The following is a 24,402-nucleotide window of genomic DNA, read 5'->3' as shown; positions in this document are numbered from 1 at the left end:
TTTGTGTTTGATTCCGTTAACTACTCGCTCAATAGGCAGATTCAATAGGATGAGGGATAGAGTATGACTTCATCTCGCTCTGTTCTCAAATACTGGTGCGCTACCATGATCCTGAACTCCTATAAATGTAGCCTTGGTACAGAACAAGTTGTTGATAATCTTTCGTTCCCGTGTTTATCCGTGGTAGCTTCACAATTGCAAAGGATACAGTCAACACTGTCAAAATTCTTTTCTTGTTGGTTCAAATGGCTCTGAGCACTATGGGATTAACTTCTGAGGTCATCAATCCCCTAGAACTTGGAACTACGTAAACCTAACTAACCTAAGGACATCACACACACCCATGCCCGAGGCAGGATTCGAACCTGCGACCGTACCGGTCGCGCGGTTCTAGACTGTAGCGCCTACAACCGCCATCCTGGGCGGCCCTTTTCTTATTGTATAAAACCTTTGAATATGTGTCATTATGAGTTCATCAACCTATTCTCTGGGGTAAGGTGTGGGATTAGATGCACGGTAGCTACTTCTGTCAGAAAATACAGCAGTGCTCTGCTGTTGGTGCAGTAGGCAGCGTTTTGGGTGAGGATTCAGGAGGAATCGCGCTGCGAAGTCCGAGTGCGCGAATTTTTCTTCACCCTGAATTCGCTCCTAAACGCAAGATGATTTCCTCCCAGGCTGGCTTGCATCGATCGTTCCATTCTCCTGTTGATACTTTGAGCCAGTGTCGATCGTTGCCAGACTCATCTCCAGTATGAACTAAATTCGTTCTGAAAGCACCCACGGCACCCGAGGGTCTGCAGACCACGTCCGCTAGCTTAGGCACCTCAGCTCTGCTCCTAACAGATTGCTGCCACTTTCTCAAACCCAGTTCACCGGTTCCCTAAGTTGCTTACCCGAACTTGGGTTTTTAATCTTCGCTGATACTTTATTTTTACATTACAAAGATAATAATTACCGCATCCCGGTACAAGAACCAATGAACGTTCAATGTTTCTCTACATATTTTTCTAATTACTACCTTAATATATCTTATATATTATGTTTACAGTAAATATGATATCAATAATATTTTATTTTTTAATTACGCTTGAAATAATTTTCACATTAAAAATTGAACTTTACTGAGTGTGTTTTGCGTTTTTCTGCATGCGTTACAAACTTTCAAGACATGACAGGAAGAAACTACATCATGCAGGGGAGAACTAAAAGCAGATCGCGATTCACTGCCAGACTAACCCGGAGGAGTAGGGCATCGACTTAGGAATCTGCAAGACGACATCACTCTTTGTTGTGTTTATGTGCTAGGTTAATCAGTTTGATTCACTCTCTCTTCTTGAAATTTGGTATGTACTGTAACAAAAATTTATTTAAATTCAAGGATGCAATTATCCTCCAGAGAATACCTCATAGGCTTATATCATAAAATCTCTGTTTTGGTCAAATATGACCTGTTTTCAGATTATTCAAATGCTACTAACCCGAACCATTTATTCGCTTCCAATTAATCAAGCCGTTTGAAGTTTTCAGTTTCGTGTCACGACGATCGCATGCCATCAGCGAGCTGTCAGAGGTAGATTTACATTTTCACAAGTCGAACCTGAAATGCAATTTTCTTTTCACGATGTCCGATTGTCTACGCTATTGTCATGAAAATTATTTATTACCCTGACATTTAATATTGTCACGGTCCTGCGCCAGCAAGCTTTTCCGCTCTTCAGCGACGACTTCTGCACCTAATTTTTACAGAATTTGAGATCTCAGGTATCGCAATTTTATCCCACGCAGGAGGAGTGTAGAATTTTGTGATTAATATTAGAAAATTATAGTTCCAAGTTATTGCTATACTCTAGCTGTCGGCAACGTGTGTGATTCACTTCTCGAACAATGAACATCCAAAAACCATTATTATTTTATTTATTGTATTTTTGTGGAACATATTACAGCATACATCTCCTAGGACACGTTCTTAGGAGCTTCTTGTAAATGAATCATGTTTTCTTGATATAAATAAAAGACACAAGAATCATGAACTGGTACATTGTGCACTAAATACCACTAATTCACATCATATTTGAATCATAAACAAGTCACACAGGAACAAAGTATTTTGAGAACCTAACTAAACTGTTTCTACTTTTTTTTATTCTTCAGTATTTCTACTGGTGTCCTGCTGTCCTCCAGCTTTTCCTATCTTTCCATCCTTTCGTAGTTGTTACACTCATGAACCTACATACCATTTTGAACACTGTACTCTCTGTCTGCCGCTGCATCGCCCTCCCCCCACCACCTCCTTTGTCTACATTTTTATACTGTTATACTCCACGGAGCGTTCGAAGTACTCAGTGACGTCACGTTGACCGTCTTCTCGTGTGGCTGTCCGGACGACTGGCTCAGCTTGAGACGGGCAGCCAGTCGCTGGTTCGCCTGTGTTCCGCTGCGTCGCTCACACGCCTTCATATTAAACAGAAAAAAATAAAACAAGTGTCAGTTACAAATAGTAATAGATTGTCTTATTATAAAAATTACAAATATACTCCGATAAACGCTTCAACTGTACGGCCTAGTGTGAGGAGGTCATCAGCGAATTTTGGCACACAACACTACCCACGAAGTAACAAAAGTTCATTACCAGCAACGACTCATTCAAGGAATGTTAACGATGACGACGATAACTCGGCAAGTTAAATGCACTGAAAAGGAAACTAACTGTGCAACACATGGCACGCTATGCATCAATCAGTACCAGACTGATATCTGTGCGTCTGTATCGAAGAACGTACTGAAAATGTGCAAAGAAAATTATCGCAGTGACGCCATTTCACCGCACTTGCTGTCACTGGAAGATCCAAAACCTGCCTACATTTGTTTCCGTTACAATACAGTGTGTGTCGTGAAGCCATTTTCAAGTCTGTGTGACTACGGCCATTCTAAAGTCAGCGTGCGAGTACTCTATTCAAAAGTGTAACAATGTACTCGTGAGAACTAGGTCACATTTCACAGCAGAGGGCACAACAACTAGTCTGCCTAGAACACAGTACTGCTTATGAATACACAGTTACATCCATGATTCTCAGGCACTGTACATACATCTGAGAATGGCTGAAAGTGTACAGCAATTGAAACAAAATGAAGGGAAGTTTTTCTTTCTCCAGTGGTAGACAGCCTAAAAGACTGTCACCATTCGGATAGTGTACGTAAGCCTTTAACCCCACACCTCCTGATCAACGAATGAGTCTGTCTGACACAGCAGAGACGAAGCCAGCAGAGGAGACGGGGTAGTTGTCACAATTTATAATCTTTAATTTTTGAGGAGCCATTGTTTACAGTTTCCCTTTCTGCATTAGTGTATCTCGTAATATGGAGCCTGTACGTGACGTTGCAGGGGACGTCGTGCTGTTAGCAAACGTACTCGCGGCGGTCGTCTGCTACCTAACGGATGCGTTCGCGGTACGTCCCACATTGATGTCTGTCGTTGTTTCACGCAACCTGCTTGTCTGTCAGCAGTGACAACTCTATGCAAACGCTGCTGCTCTCAGTCGTTAAGGCCGGTATTACACTATCAAATTGCTTTGTCAAATATCTTTGCCCAATATCTTTGTCAAAGATATTTGATGGTGTAATAGGGAACTTTGTCAAATGTCGTACAATATTTGATCAAATCTAGGGCCTCGCTGTAGATTTCATCGAAGAAGTCGCTTGTCTTCTGTTCACTGCAGTGTGACATGTTACCACACGGAGCGCTAGCATCGCTGCAGCGTTCTGTCGTCTGTAGTGTTTTAATAATCATTGCCTGTAAATACAATTGGTGTGTGCCGACAACTACAAAATTAATAGAGATGTATGAAGCTGATGAGGCGCTTTACAACGTGATGCACGCTGAATACAAAGATAGATTAAGAAGATTGGAGACCTGGCCTGATCTAACCTAACCTAACCTAACCCTCTCCTGTAGCAAGGAATCGGAGTGTTACAGTGAGCCTGTCTTCTGCAGATATAGCAGTTCTTAAGTGAATATTGTGCTTTGTGATATGAGGATACACTTCATTGAGCACATACAGAAATGTATGCTCATCCATACTTAAGTATTTGATGTACGACTTGACGTCCTCCACTATAAGCTCACGTAACAAGTTTTGTTGAATGCTTTTATCGTGTCGTCGTAAAACCCACAGCTTCACCCAGGTACGTTTACTTTTTTTCCCGCGCTTCTTTCCGCTTGTGCACACAGTGCAATTGTGGTACATGCAACTGCTGCGGTTAATAACAAGTTGTTGTTGTCAGCCATCTTGAACTTTGACGAAAAATATGATGACAGTGTAATACCCCTTCTAGCGCTACGTCAAAGATCTTTGTCAAATATATTTGACGGATTATTGGATCACATCTTTGATCAAATCTTTGACAAAGAAATTTGATAGTGTAATACAGGCCTAAGTGAAGCCCGTCGGTCCCTGCGTTGTCCGTGGTAAGAGGTAATGCCTGAAATTTGGTATTCTCGGCACGCTCTTGACACTGTAGATCTGGGAACATTGAATTGCCTAACAATTTGCGAAATGGAATATCCCATGCAGCTATATCCAAATACCGTTCAGTGTTGAAAGTCAGTTAATTCCCCTCGGCGGGCATAATCAAGTCCAAACTCATTTCATATGAATCACCTGAATGCAAACTACAGCTCCCCAAAGCACTGCCCTCTTATACCTTATTTACCGATATTACCCCCATCATGCATGGAGCGCCATTTGACTCATGAATGTGCACATCGGTGTCGCATGACTTGTCGCCTCAGTGTCAAGTTACTGTCGAGTTTCTGGGCTTCTCCGGCGGCGTGCGTGGCGGGCGCGCCTACATTCCGGGGCCGTGTGTTGTGTGGGCCTCATGCGTGGAGTCGCCAGCGGGCGCGTTGTGCGGGCTGCCTGCCTCCGTGTGTGCGCCGTGTAGCCACCAGCCACCACACGGCGCACGCCCCAGGTCACAGCGGGCAGCTGCGCTTCGTTCATAAAACAGCTTTCTCTCTTCTCCTCTCTCTCTATCTCTCTCTCTCTCTCTCTCTCTCTCCCTCTCTCTCTCCCTTTCTTTCTCTTCTTTTCAGTTTGCTAATTCTTCTCCAGGTTCGTAACAGGACAGACGCCCATGGCTGGAGATCCACGATCTTCGCGCAACTTCATGGTAGAATTACGAAAAGTGTTATGATCACGAACAATGTATAGGAGCCTGAACAGTTTCTCTGTCAGAATCGACATAGATTCTGCAAGGACAGGTCGTGGAAAACACGATTCACTGTTTCTATTGCTGAGATTCGGAAGACTGTAGACGAGGAGCAAGCCCAAAAATTGGCTGCGCTTCTCGACTTCCACAAATGTTACAATAGGTTTGCACATTGCTGCCTTATAAACAGAACACATTCTTACTGCCTTATAAACAAAACACATTCTTACGAAATATGAGATCACGTATACGATTCACAAACAAAACTCAGTACCCACTCTCTGACGCCTCTCTCTTTATCTTCAAGGGGCTTTCCGTATTGATCTTTTCCCATCATTCATGGTGCGCCATTTGACTCATGAATGTAATGCTTTGGTCTAAGCGTAGGTGGTAGGATAAGCACTGACAGTGTAATCTTTGCACGCTACAGCCCATTTTCCCAACTGCTGTCAGTTCGTCAGCAGACAGTATGGAGTATGATCACATCAAAGTGCTGGATGACGGAGTTTCTGTGGAAGGAGGGCGTAAACAATACGGATATTCATAGGCGATTGGTAGCATTGTATGGAGAGGATACACTGTCTCGAAATATTCTCTTCCAAGATGACAACACTCGTCCGCGTGATAGTCGGAAATCCACGATTTCCACCGTTGAAATTCTCCTGACTCGGTCTGTTTAACTTCTGTAGTTCCTCCTGTTTTGGATCCCGTCGCAGTCACCGAAAGACAACAGTTACTGAAAGTGTGCAAAATGATGTCTGTGAAGACGTAGCTTCATACCTCGGAAGAGGTGGTAGTCAGAAAGAGCCAAGTCAGGAAGATACTTGGAATCCCGTTTCAACTATGGGAACCGAGATTTCCAGAATCGTATACATGAAATTTAACAAAGTTGTCATGCTGATTCTCATAAGAAAGTAACAAATGATACACTGCCAGTCTGAATGGAAGGGCTGCCTCCAGACATACTAAAAATGAGCTTCAGTCGGCAAATCGAATGTGGCTGGTTGCCATAGCATTGGCCACGAATGGTAATGTCCATGAATGAGTTGCCGTCACACGCGTTGTGTTTATCCGACGAATAATTTCAGCATACAAACAAGTGAAAGACTGCACCAACACTACATGAATAAAACGATCATTCTTATTTTTTCGATATGGGAAATAGCCGACTCGTTCTGATATCTTGTTTCAGACATCTCGACTCTGATGATCAATCGATTCAATAAACTGCTTTAAGTCAGTTCCTATACTATGTCTTTTTATAGGTAAAGTAAAAATAAAAACTATCCCTTACTTTGATTATGTATTGTCATGCGGTATCATATTTTTGGTTAACTCATTAACGAAAGATAACTTTATATAAATTTAAAAATGCCTAATATGGATTATTTATGGTGTAAATTCAAGGACGTCTTACAGAAGCCTGTTGAAATAACTGGATATCCTAAATACAGCTTCTTAGTATATTCATTCACTTATGAAATTTATTATAGTAATAGAGTCTTATAGAGCAACAGTTCCATCACGGAAATCCTAACAGGAAGGAATAGTCGCTCAGTTTGCGCCAGAAAGCTTTTCGTCATTCAGGAACACAGATTTTCGGTAGCTTTCCAGCAGTCAGAAGAAGTTTAGCTGTTGATAAAGTGCAGCAGAAGATTGAAGTTTAAAAGATTTATAGGTGGGTAACTGCTGTTATTCCACTAATAGATTTCTCACCAGAACAATCTGATTTAGTTATTATTGACTACCTCACATTACATTAAAGCCTTCTACTGTTTGAGTGTGGCATAGCTTCAGTTATAATAGGAGAGTTCTGTAACTTTTTTACGATTTCTGAGTACAGTAACCTTGGAATCATCTTACGTACTGAAGGACATAAACATACAATGTTTCTTAATTGATGTAGAAACGAATATTTTTGTCCACATCTTTGAAAACCGTCTCAGTTATGATCTATAGAAAGGAACATTTTCATATCAGTTCCCTTGCAAATATTGTCTGACACGTTTCACATCGTCGACGATCTCGTCAAGTTCTCAATGTAGTGAAAGAATTGGCAGCTTGTTTTAAATGAACCTAGATATTAAAGTGTTAATTTCAGAGAACTTATAATGCTATGACCACAGTATGAATGACAGATAATTGGCATCAGTCAACTCTTCGGCGTAGATAAAAGACGGAACACAATCCACAGAGGATTACCAGGGGATGTTGAACGTATATAAAGAAGAATGACATGCAAAGTCACAGGTTTGTTTGACTGACCGGCGAGTTTTACGGAAATGCTGAAAAACCTACATTAGCAGATGCATCATTTTCGGTGTCAACTGTGCCGAGAATGCCTGCTTACATAGGTTCAAGAACCAATGTTAAATGAAAAATCTAGGAGCGTACTACAATCTCCCATGTAGCACTCCCCTATGGACTGGGAAGAAAGCGTTAGACTAATTGAAACGCTCAGAGTGGCATTTAGGGAGTCGTTTTTGCAGCACTATATAAGTGAACGGAAGTGGAAAGAGGAATAATATGCTGTACAAAAGGAAATGCCCTCTGTCATGCACTTCACAGATATTTACAGACTTCTTATGTCGATGCTGATTGAGTTCTGGGCCTACCGAACGACAGTGCACTTCATCTACTGTAAGATTTCGACGCGACTGTTGCTTCGGTGTGCGGACATTTACCACGCCGGATATTTACCACGCCGGACATTTGCCACGATTTTACCCGCTCCGAAGGGTTGGGTCCCTTGTCAACCCTCCTCCTCCTCATCGCCGTCGCGCGGTGAAGGTACTTACTGAGCCTTTCCGCTGGTTTACTTAACATAGGACCAGAATCTCTTTGGATTTTCCGCCACATTTCTAGAGAGACTTTCGTTGTGGAAAGTATTAAATGCATCTCGCATTTAGATCCGCACCAAATTTCGAGCCTCAGTAAAACTTCGCCAATCTTGGAGATTTTGCGTTCGTCTAAATTATAGATGCCTTTTTCGGTGCTCCTGCAGCAGCTTTCTGTCGTGTTTTGTGTACCATGGGGGATCAGTTCCGTCTCTTATTAATTTATTTGGTATGAATCTCTATTTCTTTGAACTTAAGCCACATATGGTCCTCATTTACATAGTTTGGAAGGATTGGAGCCTGTCTCTTAGAAAGACGTCAACCGAATTTTTAGCTGTTTTTATAAACAGATATATCTCGCGTTTAATTTTGGTGAATTTCTTTGTTACGGAATTGAGCCTCGCTCGACTGTGTGTTCACTAATCCGTGTATCTGTCGTGATGCTCAGGATTATTTGTGGCTAAGAGGTCAAGTGTGTTTTCGTAACCATTTACAATTTGCATGGCCTCGTGAACTAACTGTTCAAAATAATTTTGAAAAAATCATTTAGAACAAGTTGTTTTCTGTCTACAGTAGGGTCTGAAAATGTATTTTTGACAACATACGGAAGGTAGATTGAAGTCACTGCGAACTGTAATTGTATGAGTAGCGAACCATCTTGTGATGAGACTCAAGTGAGACCGGGGGTCGGTAAAAGGAGCCAGTTATTAATTTATTCCGGTTGTCTGCCCATACTAAGTCACAGGAACTATTTACTACAATGTCGCTTGTGAGCTGAAACACACATTACATTATTTTCCTTAAGTTGTGCTTCTTGTTTCTGTTGTAGTGCAGATCATTACAATTACGGATTTTCCCTCCGAAACCTAGGGTGCTTTCTCTGTGACCCTGTAAATGCCAGAGTTAAACAATGTAGAACAACAACGTATGTTACAAGCATAGCATTCTGTTTTACTTCATTTCCTTATTTCTAACATTTAAAAATTGTACGTCGACTTTAGATGACATGTCAACCATAGATGTTCTTATCTCTATTTAGTGAACGTATTTTCATTCATATTTTGAAAATTTTCCCCTCTACACTTGTAAGTAGGCTATTTATGTTTTCTTATTGGCAACGTTACGTAGCGCTCTGAATGAAAATCACTCGCTGTGCTGTGTGCAGTCTGTGGCTAGTTTGCATTGTTGTCTGCCATTGTAGTGTTGGCCAGCTGGATGTTAACAGCGCGTAGCGTTGCGCAGTTGCAGGTCAGCCGCCAGCAGTGGTGGATGTGGGGAGAGAAATGGCGGAGTTTTGAAATTTGTAAGACTAGATGTCATGAACTGCTATGTATATTATGATTTTTCAACACTATTAAGGTAAATACATTGTTTGTTCTCTATTAAAATCTTTCATTTGCTAACTATGCCTATCAGTATTTAGTGCCTTCCGTAGTTTGAATCTTTTATTTAGCTGGCAGTAGTGGCGCTCGCTGTATTGCAGTAGTTCGAGTAACGAAGATTTTTGTGAGGTAAGTGATTTGTGAAAGGTATAGGTTAATGTTAGTCAGGGCCATTCTTTTGTAGGGATTATTGAAAGTCATATTGCGTTGCGCTAAAAATATTGTGTGTCAGTTTAAGCACAGTCATGTATAATTTTTCAAAGGGGACGTTTCATACATTTTATTAACTAATGTTTCGCCGTAAGGGATATCGGATTTTAGAGAGTAAATTAATATCGAGTATGTCGTTCTTCTTTTCAAACATTCACATTTCCATTTATTCTTGTCTTTTGGGCATGCAGTTGTAGTAATTAAAGTAGGCACAAATGCAGTGATGAAAAAGAAATGATTAGCGTACATTCGCATTCTCTTTACATCGTTCCTTTCTTGTTGCTCCCCTGCCGATGGACTGTTTCTATTGCAATCAGTAAGCGTGAAACGAAGCTACCGTACAGACACAGTGATCTATATTTATAATTGGCAGAACTAATTACATACTGACATAATAGTCGGTATTGCTTTCGTTTCCCATAAAGTTATAAATATTTCTATTTCGGAAAAGAAGCCCTGTATTTCGCCAAGACGTCGAAGAAGAAGGTCCCTTAGGTACTGGCTGTATGGAGTAAGATGTGAAGACGGCGATCTGAAAGCGGACAGAAGAAGTACGAGGAAGGGCGTCCCTTACCTGAGGGATCGCTACTCAAGCTACCTGGCGAAGGGCAAGTGTGGCAAATGTCCGGCGTGGCAAATATCCGGCATTCGTTGCTTCAATGTCGTACCTATCTTAGACTGCGCTTGAGTCCCGTGTCTCTAATGACGTAGGCATGGAAGTCATAAAACACCACTAGAAGGAAGAACATGGACATTAGGACGTCTTCCGGGTACACAGTGGTGGGTTTAGCCACAGTGTGGAGCCTTTATGATTCTGGGTTACAGGAGGAGTACGGAGGAACGCGCAGATGGAGATGAGGAAATGTATGGCCGGTCATAGTCGGCTGCGCCCGGCAGGAAACCCGGCGGGACCCGCGCAGAGCAGAGCAGAGGAGAGGCACATATTAGGGGGAGAGAGCGCGCCTTCGCCGGCCCTGATTACATCTGCTCTGCTCCGCGCCGGCTGGAGAAAGCCGCGCCGGACCCCTCGGTGCGCTATGACGCTTCCCTGTTCTGCACAACACAGCACGTCACTTCGGACAGCCTCGTCCGCTGGCCACGAGCCGGTGTGTCCGCCTTCTTGCCGGAGTTGGCGTCAACAGCTGGGAGGCGCCTAACTGCGGCAGCGGCCCACTCGACCGACCCAAACTGAATAAAAACGACTTTCAAACAAGTTCTACCACCCATCAAGGTAATTTATCTTTCAAACTCTGATTATGTATACAATCGCTGTTCGAGGATTGACAAATTTAAAGACTGTAAAAGAACGAATCACTGAGGAAATAATACAGACACTTATGGCCTTCAGATTCATAAATGGTTAATTGGTAAAATCTCAACATTTGCTGAACACTATTGGGAGATATTCAGCTGCCCCTATCGGGGTCGTTTTATGCTGTCCGCAATGTTATATTTGCACTTCATAAACCACGCGCGAGATTTTTCCTTTCGCTCGCATGACTGCGCGTAAAATAGTATTCCTACAGGTAAAAATGAATGTGACCTTCTTGTAGGAAATTTAATGTAATCAAATTTTGTGTCGGGATACGTTTTCGCTGGAGGCCACAATTTTTGAGTTATTCAAGAAATATGTACAAAAGTGACCTTCAAACACACCTCCATCCCCTCACTAACGAAAGACAAACGACTTTCGTAAACGTTACGCTAAAACTAATTGCGGTGACAATTCGATCCAAACTTAACCCTGTCAGTAGTCAGAAGACCTTAAGAAAACAACGATGTAATTGCTTATTTTACTCCGTTAAAATTCATAGAAGTTGTAGTAAAAATTGACACAAACGTCAGTTCTACAATTTGTAAGTGCTCGACTAAACCGGTGGCGTAATAAGGCCAGTCAACGAAACGAGAGAAAGTCGAATGTGGGAAATATTTCGTGTAGTCGCAAATTTTTGTACAGTGGTAGGAGCGAAAACGTATTCCAGTACAAAATTTAATTACTTTAAATGTCCTGTTCGTTTTTTCTGTACGACTAATAGTTTGCGCGTAGCGAGCGAGAGAATATGAAAACCTCGCGCGTGGTTTATGAAGACCAGATGTAACATTACGGGTTGCATAAAACTACATCGGTACGTGCAGTTGTATGATCCTGTATATTAACACATGGTCGATATTTCATCATTCGCGTTCACGTTGTCTGCACCGATATACATAGCAATGATGACAAACGCGTGGAAAAGATCCGATGTCGATACTCCTGCTTGATCCTCTGATAATGTGAGCAGTGGGGCTTCTGAATTTGGACTGCCGCAGTGGGAGTACACCGGAAAAGATGTTGGTCGTTTACATCGCCTTTATCAAGTGTGCATAATCTTCTGTTCAGCCGTGTTTTAGTAACTACTTTGAAAATCCACATTTGAACTTCGATGACAAATAAGTACAACAACACAGACATTTTGTTTTGGGAAATCTGAGTCCGCAAGTAGTATATGTTAACAAACATCGTTTCAAGCAAATGCTTCGCTCGTTGTCACGTAGTACCTCTTTTTCGACTCTTGTTAATTTTCTGGTCACAACTGTCTGTTGCACGGTAACTTTTACAAGTAAATATCTCTCGTGGTTTGTAGAACAGACACATGTCCTTACTTTAAAATCACTTTATCCCATTTCAGGCGTTCTAACTGGGGTGCTTCCTTGTAAGCGAAAGTGCGGAAAAGTTTAAAGGAAACCAAGTCGCTTTCACGGATTTTGTGAACCACGCGACATTTAATGATTGTTGGTGAATAACCAGCCACAACTACCTTTTTAAAATACTTTTATTTCATAGCCGTAACCGGTTTCGGACATTCATGCCCATCTTCACTTTGCTTACGTTTCCAATTACATAAATGTTTTCACCAGCAGCATGTCGTCAGCTCCACCACTGCAGAAGAATATTTGAATGTTTAGTGCCACTTTTATGTTGTTTCGACAGCAAAAACATGTTAATATGCTTGCAATTACTTATACATTCAACTGTTTCATCCTATACATAGCTAAATGCAGACATATTAACATACTTCTGCCATCTAAATAACATAAAAGGGAGCTAAATACTCAAACATTCTGTGCAGTGCTGGACTAGCAACATTCTGGAAATGTTTATGTAACTGGAAAGGTTAAACCTGTTACAGCTTTGAAATAAAATCATTTTAAAACCATTTGTGGCTGGCTGCTTATTCACGAACAACGTCCATGATTGTTTGGGGAGCTACAGTATTCTTTCGCCAGTTAGTATTGGTATTTTGGCAAGTGTAGTGATGAAACAGCAGACGTGCTAATAATTTTCAACATGGCTATACAAATGGTGTTAAGAATGCGAAACCCATTTTAAATGTACGTACTATTCATCACCGGCACAACTCCTTGTCACTGCCATGTTGTTTATACGCTGGACAAGCGATGAAGAAACAAAGTGCGAGGGAGACAGATACAAATGTTAATGTTACAGCAGATTATTGCTGACAGTAAGTAGAAATTAGAAAAAGCAGTATACTGACTGCACACGGATTATGTGGTGCATAATTTGAGAATAAACGAAATAATGAAAAAAGCTACGAAGAGTTACAGAAATAATAATAATTTCAGGTGCACACAAAGAAAGAATAATTTCAGTACAAAAAATTACAGAATTCTAATTACTAGGATACGAGATAACATAATTTTTAGAAATAACAATTATGGTACGACAGAATGTGCCGTTTCAGTATGGCCTTGTGATTCGGCCTTTTGACATGTTGCCTTGTGTGTAACTCTATCGCCTTCTCACATTTTATAGACTCAGCAAATGGATATCGTAGATTTAGATTCAAATGGTCATGTTGGACGCTCGGCCTGCAATAACGTCGTTCTTAATGCCGGTGGACGGTCTATTCTTTGAGCCGAGCTAGCAGTGTTTCAGTAAAGAAGCTGTTGTGCCAAACTATGGATTTTGAAAAGGTTTTAGAAACTGTAAAATATCGATGCAAGAAACATGCAGTTAGCAGAACGGATTTCCTCAAAAAGTAAATATAACGTCAGTTTCAGAAATTGTACGCCTGAAAATTTACATCGTACAAAAATTATATTGTGCTACAGAAGACTATAACAAATTAAGTGACGGGGTACGAAACAAAGACAAACTGTCTCCCAACAGTGGAAGACAGTACTCCAGTTATCAGGAATAAGCTAACTGTAGGAATGACAGATTTGAAGACGCTGTAGTAAAGGTTCGTATTTACAGAGGACAAAGTAGAGCACAGAAAAAACCTAATCGCAGATTCAGGAGTCGAAACTTATAAATGTCGTCTCTAGCCACACTCGAGACGTCCATTCCGGGAGTCACTTTGTTGCACCTCAAAACATTCACCTCAGATTTTATTGCAGATGTAACGCAATTTTCTTATTTGAACATTCCATTAGGTCAGATTAAATACTCTTAACCTGTGCGAATATATTTTCTTTGTGCATTTTGTTTCTTTGTGACCTAAAAGAAGTTGTTTCTTATGAGTGTTCGCGTATGGCCACTTTCGTTTGCATCAAAGAGGGAAACATCTCTTGTGAGACAACAGAATGGAGGCAATTAATGATACTGCGTAGACACTGCCAGAAATGATTCACAGGCCGGCCGCTGGTTCCCTGTGACGCTGCGACAGTCGGTCCGCAAGGAAACGCAAACACAATGCGCAGCCAACTAGCAACAAGGTCGTTTACGATAGCTGTTTTGACCTGTGAGTGCGTTTCAGTGCGAGAGTTTCGAGTCTATGTTAGATAGCGTGACCATACGCTTTGTTAATAAACAGGAGTTTTGAAGCTGATTGTTCACCGAACTGAGACGAGATAATCCTCATCAAATTTCTAGGTTTTAACGGATGAGAGGGACCTAAATAGCCACAAGGATGACACACTGTGACAAAAAAAAACAAAAGAAACCGAAGGTGACTTGGATAAAATAAATTAGGAAAGAACTGGAAAGAAATAACACAAAAGAAATTGTTTTAGCATTAAGATCCTCGAATTAGAAGGCCACCAGGACAAGAAAAATAAAATTTCAACAAGGAAAACAGAAACAATGGATGGAAGAAAACAAAATGCGACGTGGAGAGAAAATGAAGCAGTTTTGGAAAAAAAATAGGGAACAAGGAATGTAAAGTAACTGAAGTTGTGACTCGATCACAGTCAATCGGTACGCAGATGTCTATGTTGTTATATAATCGCGGTAAAAACTAGCTACTGCCTTCCTTTCAAAGGTGCTGTTAGATTACCAGAGGACAGAGAGGAAATTATGGTAGACTAACTTCATTAATTGTAGTGAACGGATCACTTCTGTCAACCAACGCAGATGTAGCTGAAATGAAAACAAGTACGTGGCAACAGATGCCTGTTCACAGGTCATGCTATTCCTGTAATTACGATATCGTGATCCATAAGCTCTGCTCCCAGATGTGCTGTGTACCTGGAAATCGTCAGAACTCTCACCGAACTAGTGTGGCAAAACCTGGCCCTGTTATATGGATGACAGTATTCTTCAAGTTTTGGGCAACCGCGTAAGTGTGGAGCCTCCCGCCGCAGCTGCAGGGGTCAGCGATGTGCGTATGACAGAAAAAAATGGTTCAAATGGCTCTGAGCACTATGGGACTTAACTTCTGAGGTCATCAGTCCCCTAGAACTTAGAACTACTTAAACCTAACTAACCTAAAAACATTACACACATCCATGCCCGAGGCAGGATTCGAACCTGAGACCGTAGCGGTCGCGCGGTTCCAGACTGTAGCGCCTAGAACCGCACGCCCATTCTGGCCGGCTGCGTATGACAGCCACCCCTCCTACAGAACAACACTGCCCCAGACACCCTTGTACTTCATACCTTGCAAACTCCGTGCTCCGTCACCACGACCCCTGTTATACGGGGTGAGTCAGGAGGAAAGGTACAGGGTTTGAGGGCTGACAGTGTAAGGGATTCTGAACAAAAAACTTCGTACGGACATATGCCCTATTTCGAATGGTTCCCGAGATAGAACGTATGCAATAATACATTGTTCCTTATTTTCTGTGTTATTGAGACATCGTTATTGTTCACAACGTACGACGGCAGTGTAGAGGAAGCTGAGACGAACAGTTTGATACAGGACACAAGTGTTCCATGAAGTCGGGAGACTACTTCAAATTGGGCTACAAAGAGTACCTAAGATACAGCGCATGCTCATCGCGCCAGATTTTCAATTATCATCGCGCACTGGTTGGGCCAACTGTAAGTCCTAGAGAAACATGAATCGGTCCATTTTTTGCAGGACGCTGATTGTAGTTTCGTACTGCGACATGTTTTCCCTGGAGGGTGCGGGTTTCGAGTGATTCAAGAAATCATAGAAAAGTGAAATTACATGTTACTTTTGAATACATTATGGGAGTGACAGTGATCAATATTTACAAATATTTACTATTAAAAACAGTCTTGATCACAATTTATATAGTTCGGTGACCGGTTTCGACCACTATTGTGGTAGTGCAGTGATTCTCTAGTAACAGGAGGTTCTTACTCATGGGTCTGAAGATGACCACAGTAGTGGTCGAAACCGGTCACCGTACTAAATAAATTGTGATCAATACTGTTTTAATAGTAAATACTTGATATTACATGTGTTTTATCTCAGAAACCATTCGTAACATTGCATTTGCCCATGTGGAGTTTTGTTATTCAGAATCAGTAATGCTATCATCCCTCAATGCATGTACTTTCCCTCCTGACTCACCCTGTGTATCAGACAGCTCAGCTCTCAGTTCCGTGGTCCCCTAAGTAAAATGAAGCAGCTATCAAAACGCAGTGCTTTGCGATCCTTGGCTCCACTTTCAGTGCCATGTCCTCACCTTCCTTTTACCTAACAACTGGTTCTTCTGGTGAACTGTGATGGGACGCACATTTTGACATCGTGTTCGAATCACTTCGGTACTTTGCCTATATACGCACTCCATTTTCGCAGACCTATATCTCACGTTATTGACATAAAAATAATTCATAGGACGCACGGAGCACTGAACAATGGAGTTTTGTCTCTGGTCCTGACGCTCTGGTAGCCAGCAGTCCACTCTCTTCCCAGACGGTCCTACATCCATTACGTTCTTAACTGACAGTGTCATGCAGTCAGCAACGTCAAATGGACGGATCTTCTGCTGCGAATCGAGCGAGACAGTGAGATGTTGAAACTTAAAACGCCGAAAGGCGGCGCGGTGTTTAAAACATTGTGAGGTGGCGCAGTGCTTGAAACACCGGGTGAGCATCTGGGAGGTTGGCGTTGAAATGCCCGCCCGCCCTACCGTCCATATGTAGGTCTCCCGTAGAGCCCCAGAACCTTTTAAGGCAAATCACAGGCTGGTTCCTTCCACAGTCGAAGACTTCGCTCAGTCGCTACTGATCCCATCGTCGATGCGACGTTAAATTCTACTTTTCTTCCTTGTTATGGATGATGATGATGGTGATGATTATGATGTTTGGCTTGTGGGGCCCTCAACTGCGCGGTTATCAGCGCCTGTACAAAGTCCCAACCTTTGCTCAGTCCAGTCTGCCACTTTCATGAATGATGATGAACTGATGAGGACAACACAAACAGCCGGTCATCTCGAGGCCGGTGAAAATCGCTGACCCCGCCGGGAATCGAACCGGGACCCCATGCTCGGGAAGCGAGAACGTGACCGCGAGACCACGAGCTGCGGACCCTTGTAATGGAAAGCCTATCTGCAACAATTTGAGATGAATGGTGCACCACGATAAAATTATGCATTATACGGTTGTGTACTTCATTGTCGCCGGCCGGTGTGGCCGAGCGGTTCTAGGCGCTACAGCCTGGAACCGCGCAGTCGCTACGGTCGCAGGTTCGAATCCTGCCTCGGGCATGGATGTGTGTGATGGCCTTAGGTTAGTTAAGTTTAAGTAGTTCTAAGTTCTAGGGGACTGATGACCTCAGCAGTTAAGTTCCATAGTGCTCAGAGCCATTTGAACCATTTGAATTTCTACTTCATTATCTCTGATGAGCTCCGAACTTGCCAAGCAAAGCGTGTTTAACTCCTACATCTACGTTCTTAAGAGACGCTGGCGTTCAACGTTTTGTGTGCTCTGCTAGTGAGTCCACTTTGTTTCGGCAGCTTCCGGCAGAAGCAAACAATTGCAAAACGTGAAATTCTGAAAAGCGTCCTCTGTTTCCAACAAATCACTCCCAGTTCTCAGGTTATTGCAATTAGCCTCACCCAAACTAATAGCTGTCGGCAACTGTTTCCGCTGACATTCAAGTATGCTTACCCATTCGCGCGGTACAGTGATCTCAGAACGTCCTGCCACTGAACCCAAAACAGTAACGACGCCGTGTTTTGTTGCCTAAGCAAAATCTTAATCAACATCAAGAATCGCGTGATGCCGTGATTTGTAGTTCGTTTCGCTCTGGAGTTCTTCGTCATAAAAAGGGGAGCAATTTCTCAAGACTAGCCGCGCCACTTATGCAGAGCGGTAGCGAAACAATCGGATAGATTTCCGCAGAAAAGAAACCGTAGGGCGGGTGGAGCGTGTCGTGAAGGCCGCCGCCGGCTCAGCACGACACGACAGGAGCGAGACGAGACGAAACGGCCCAGATACAGACCTAGCCAGGCCTACGTGGCGAGCAGCACACAGCTAGACGCCGCCATCTTGCGGAGGCAATGCGGAGCATGAGAAAACTGGTGACCCTCCCAGGAAATCATCCCACGGAAACTGAGACTTAACATTCACACAAGGCGTTATTGGGCAGCCGCTAACAACGGGGTCAGGTCTTGGTGTGCAGCTTTTAGTGTTAGAGACCTTTACGGTTGTTCCAGAGATTTTTTACACAGTTTTCAACAGAAATTTTGTATCACCAATCTGCTTCTGGAGACATTGTACTGTTGCTTCCAGTTCAGATAAACTTCAACAGAAATTGTAAGAGCTCAGTGGAATAAGACTGAAAGTGTACTTCAAAATCAATTACATTAAGACTAAAATAATGTATACCAACATATCGAAAAGAAAATAGTATAAATCAACAGTGAAATCATAAAGGCAGTGTATGAGATTTTGCATTTACAGAAGTTGATGATAATGAGTGGATGGGCAAGAAAAGAAGTAAATGTAAGAGCACAGAGGGCTTTCTGTAAATAAAAGATAATTTCATAAATCAGCTTCTGATGTGTCTGAATGGGAACGTTCGTAATCGGTGTGTAGGTTTCTGCCGCATTTATCCCAGGTATTTGACTGGTCCTCATCATGTGCAGGCTGAACAGGGAGAAAAAATGGTTCAAATGGCTCTGAGCACTATGGGACTTAACATCTGAGGTCATCAGTCCCCTAGAACTTAGAACTATTTAAACCTAACTAACCTAAGGACATCACACACATCCATGCCCGAGGCAGGATTCGAACCTGTGACCGTAGTGGTCGCGCGGTTCCAGACTGAAGCGCCCAGAACCGCTCGGCCACAAGCCCGGCTGAACAGGGAGAAAGCTCAGAAAGTTTGTTGGTAAGATCCTTTACGGCCAAGCTGAGGAAAGGTCTGCGACAGTAAGTGGTTAACACGTAAGTCATCAAATATGGAATAAAGGCTAAGTTTATTTTATCGGTTCCACAGAGCACCCATCAAGACATTTATTAATTTCTTTGAGGACTGTGTACCAGGACTATGTAGACAGCCCTAAACGGCGTACAAATCACACTATTCAGTAAACTCCGCGGCCCTTTGGACTCGCGTCCACACAGTGGCTCATTTCCTCGCGCACTGCTGCACAACACCTGCTGCACGCTAGCGGGCGCCAAACCAGGACCACGGTTCAGACCAGACACAAAGGGCATTGTACTCTTACACTCTCACAACAGTAGATAATTCAGAAAACCCTCACACGCAGGTACACCATTCAATTAATTGACGCAAGACTGGAACACCTGTGGTGCACATATAACTCACAGGTGTACGTCACCAGTTTTTTCTTGTGCCAATGTTACTCCGAGAATCATTCCAAAACTTAGAGTACTGAGCGACCAGTGAAAAGATGTGCCTTGGGAATAACTAGGAGAGGCAGTAAAACAAAACAAAAATGGGTCAGGGAACAGACTGGAGTGGAAGACTTAATTATGATGACTATAGAAATGCAATGGAAATAGATGTGACGGATATCCAAGTGAAAGGATGATAGCTGTAGCACGAAAGTTCTTTGCTGGAGTCCAAGACATTACAGAAATGTAGATGGGTACGATGAACTAAAGGACGATGGTTAGATGGCATTAGGAAACGTACAGGAACACCATGCGTTTAACTTACACAGTAGTGCATGCAAATATTTAGAGACGGCTTTTATTCAGTACTGGGTGTGGAATGCCTGTTAATGGATTTTCTTGTAAACTAATAAGTAATGCTTATAGAATTTTTACGACTCATTCCAGAAAAATCTGAAAAAAAGAGAAGAAATAAAATTCCCACCAACTGTATATGGCATATAGAATGTGATAACAACAGCCATCGAGGTGCAAATACACTGTACAATATTCTAAAAATTAAGGATTATTTTCCTTAGTTCTATGAAAAGTCCGTTGCTAAATGTATTTTCCATTTCATTTGTCTTTGTAAAAGAAAATTTTGTTTATAACTCAGCTAATTCAACATTTACAAGTCTCTTTAATCTTAAACTGACAAGCATAATTTCATTATCTGTTTCCACGCCTCCCCGTCTATTTCCATCTTCTGCCAGTTGAAGCCTGGGACTTTCTTCAGCTTTTCATCCCAGATGTCGGGGATCTGCCTGGCGGCTCTCTTCTTTGTCTGGGACACTACTCTAGTACCACTTTTGTCCATCTTCCGTCACTCCTTCCAACTTAGAACATTTACCCTTTCCATAACATCCTGAATTCCTGTTATTACTCTTATGTCTTCATTTTCTTCTCATCTTTTTCATGTGACCTAGGAGCGACCTTTCCATAGTTCTCTGAACTGTTCTTAGTTTTCGTTTCAAAACCCCGTTTATGTCCAAGTTTCATAGCCAAAGGGTCCACGTTAGCGCGGGAAGAACACTCTATTCAAAAACAAACTTTTTCAAGTTTGATGGTGTAACAGATTTAAAAACGAGTGCATTTCGTCCACAATATTTGCAACCTAGCTTGCTTTGACGAAAATTTTCTGTTTTAAGTCTCCTTGGATATCAATTAATTGTCCCCATGTAATGTCTCTTGCAGCGGTCTCTCCACGATATTTTCAGAGATTTTATAAATTATATAACTCAGTACATATCTCGAAATATCTCTTCTTATCTTACCGATTATCAATGCAAAGTATTTCAAGCCCAATTATTCCTTGGAGCGTCCATTTACTCCATGGAATAGCTTCTCTGCTATCTATGTTTTCTCTTAGGAAAAAGAATAGGGGACTTCTTGCCGATTAGTCGTAAAAGAAGGATGTATATGTATGTATTGTTGAGCTAGTCGCCATCTTGATGAGATTCTGTATGAGAAGGAATTTAATACATGAACTAAACTAAAGTAAGTGTGTTCGCGTATTATTTAACGGATTATTATTATTGACAGTGTCTGCTTACTACGCTGTGTTGCACGGGATCAGTGGGGAACGTCTGATTTACACTGGACGAACCTGCCGTTTTGTATGCTCAAGATATCCAGTTACTTCAAATAAATAGGCTAACACGGTCTTACCAGCAGATCTCCGGTCTTCCCCATGAGATCACCGAAAGTTAATAATTATTACAAATGTTTCCAGGAGATCGGCTGACAATTTTCGTCGCACCGAGACTTCGAAATTGCTTCACTGCCTTATGGAATTTAATTTAAGCTTAATTTAATCAGGATAGAACAGTATTGAACTGTGTGAATGTGATAAGCCTGCTTTGTCAATGAAAATTCCCTTAATATACGCATGTTTTTTACTATCCTGATCAGTGAAGCTAAATCAGGCCGGTGTGAGAGAGGTTTTTAAATTTTAGATCCCATACAAAATATATTAAACCCAGATGAATGCATTCCAATTTTTAGACATTTATTGTTCAATATTATTTGTTTTGCAGTTACCCAGTTGTTGTGCATAGTATTTGTTTTGGACAGATCTATCTGAAGGCCCAGTTTTTCACAAATCGGATAAATACTTTATAGGGGCTTGCAGTTCTATCATATTGTTCCCCAGAACTACTATATCATCTACGAATCTCAGGTTATTGATTGTTTTGTCATTGGTTCGAGACCCTTTTCTTTCCAAATAATTTTGGACATAGCCATGTCGAGCACTGCTGTAAATAGTTTCGCGTGTGTAGGATCACCCGGCTCGCGCGTTTTCCTATGCTGACAGAAGGATCATATATGTTACATTATAGAATGTATGTCTTTACTGTATTTGTGCAGTAAGACTAAAATACTTTTTAGGCTAATCATCTTACATAATTGTTTGCTTATCTTGTTCCCAAACAACACATTGTTTAATTTTTTGTAGTTAGTTAAACAAATGTCGTATTTGTATTATTATGTCACATAATCTAAATTGATGAAATGGGCTTTGCCTGAATCCGAAAATAAAATAAAAAAGGTTCACCGCTAATAATGGAAAATGAACTTTTGCTATTGTCTAGAGCTTTTATTGTGCACTATTCATCCAGCAATGAAATTTATCTGACTTCCTCAGACTGAAGATAAGCCGTTTTTACGACTTAGTTTCATGCATTATTGCATCATATAATTATTTGTTGTCTACACCAATTTCAGTTATAGCCAAATATTTGGACGGAATAAATGTGTTGTATTGCAGTGCGGCACTGATAATTTCTCTGCAATCATGTGCTTAATTTTTTAATACCTTCTGTGAGAGGGTGTTAATTACGAGTAAATGTATTTGTAGAGGTGCCGCATAGATTCAGAGATTTAGAGAGTTCACTTATTAAAGTTTCTTGATTTTGCTATAGTTACCTAGCAAAGAAACAGAGAATAAACTGGGATGTTGTTTGCAATGCTCTCTATAACTGTCTGCGTACATATTGCGACATGTGGCTATTAGAATTCCGCTCATAACTTCCCTTGCTTCCCTAGCATATACACATAAAGAGAATGCATAGACACATTTTTCTATGACATTTGGTAACTAAATTAAATCACGGGGCCATACGACGTGTGTCTTAGTTGAGATATACGGCTGTGGTGAGTAGATCATCGTAAAGAAGCACACTTAATTACGTGAAGAGAAAATAAGAGGCGCTGTCTTGAATATTTTTTTCATGTATCGTAACTAGTTCCCGTTATATAAATAAGAAATCGGAAAAAGGACCTTTGGAGAGGTGGGTCTTATTATTTACCCAAATTGTTGCATTCTAGAAGACGTGCATACTTATTAATGAAGTGGCTTTCCATTAATTGAATATACAGTTGCTGAGCAACTTTGAACATGGAGAAATTTATAACTGGACATATATTTGTTCAGAGCGAGTTATATTCAGTCAATATTTATACCCAAGGTAAAAGTACGGTTCTAAATCATTGTAAAATTAGGGTATTTGTATATCACAACATGTGTGATATAATTTTAGTTGTAGTGTATTACTACAAATTCCTCTCAATGCTTCCCGCCCATTAACATTTTTGATGACAGTATTTAACTTGTTCCTGATAATGAATTCGTAAAGACAAATCCTGTTGCCAACAGAAATAAATACTAACTTACTATTCACATTACTGGATTTTTCATTATACCGTTAGAGCATTTCACCAAAATGTATCACACTGGTTAAGGGAATTTGCAACAGTAACCGAAACGTTTGGCTATACATAGACTTGACGACCCGGTAACGTATTCAAAAAAATTTTTAAGGGAAAAAAGACTGTTTGAACGAATACATAGCGCATTAATGGATTATGTCACCACTATATAATGGAAGAGATTCCTCCTTACCATTCAAACACATGAAATGTGAATCTTCTGCCATGTTAATGTTCTTTTCTAAAATATTTTAAGGCTTAGAAGAATACAGTCAGATAACAAGTTACTGCAGAAATTTCGCAGTTTTTATTTCCGTCCTTAGTGGGTGAGCAGAGACGATGGAGAATATCTGTTGTTAGTAAATGATTAAATTGTCTTAACATTTGTTTGTCACAAGAAACCATTTGTTACGGAAAGTTATTGGGTTTTTCAGTAAAAAATGACAGTCCGTTTAATAGTGAAGAACATAAATTCGGTATGACTTCTATCCTTGCAATACATCAGATTCATTTGCAGGCTGTACATACAATATCATAAATCATTGTGTTTTCTCATAACGGAGAGTGACAAACGACAAATATAAACTTACTACTCCCGAGAGCTTCACGAAGCGGAATAATAATGGAGCGATAAGGTTTCAATGAACCAATTTTGCACAGAGGCAAACAGTGACTGAAACTTTTTCTGTCAATGTACATAAGAAAAGCTGCCATCAAACCCAATGCTGGTTAGAACACCACAGTACCCCACAAGCCAGGATCCTTCCGGAAGTGGCACTACGGTCTTGGCACTGGCTCAGCAAGCCAATTATAGTTCAACGTGGACTCCGAAGCACAGTGCAGCTCGACCTTTTGCATCAATAAGCATTGTAGTGGTGAGAGGAGGGATAAGCCAGACAGGAGATCGAGGTACAGAACTTTGCATCCGTACTCTGATAATTTAGAAGTCGGCCACCGAGCCGCACATGTATAGAAACTGAGACGCGGTCTAGTGACAATTATCGCAATTCGGAAATTG

General features: G+C 41.4%; 1 long non-coding RNA gene across 1 annotated transcript in view; it reads right to left on the bottom strand.

The window, feature by feature from the left end:
- Positions 1-1,900: 1,900 nt before the first annotated feature.
- Positions 1,901-24,402, bottom strand: part of LOC126459906 (uncharacterized) — a 37,295-nt gene continuing 14,793 nt past the window's right edge. The window contains exon 2 of the long non-coding RNA XR_007585932.1: positions 1,901-2,451. This is a non-coding gene — a long non-coding RNA (uncharacterized LOC126459906). The remainder of the gene's footprint in view (positions 2,452-24,402) is intronic.

This window comes from Schistocerca serialis, chromosome 1 (assembly GCF_023864345.2).
Source record: "Schistocerca serialis cubense isolate TAMUIC-IGC-003099 chromosome 1, iqSchSeri2.2, whole genome shotgun sequence".
Taxonomy (NCBI): Eukaryota; Metazoa; Arthropoda; class Insecta; order Orthoptera; family Acrididae; genus Schistocerca; species Schistocerca serialis.
This window is presented reverse-complemented; position numbering and strand designations above follow the sequence as displayed.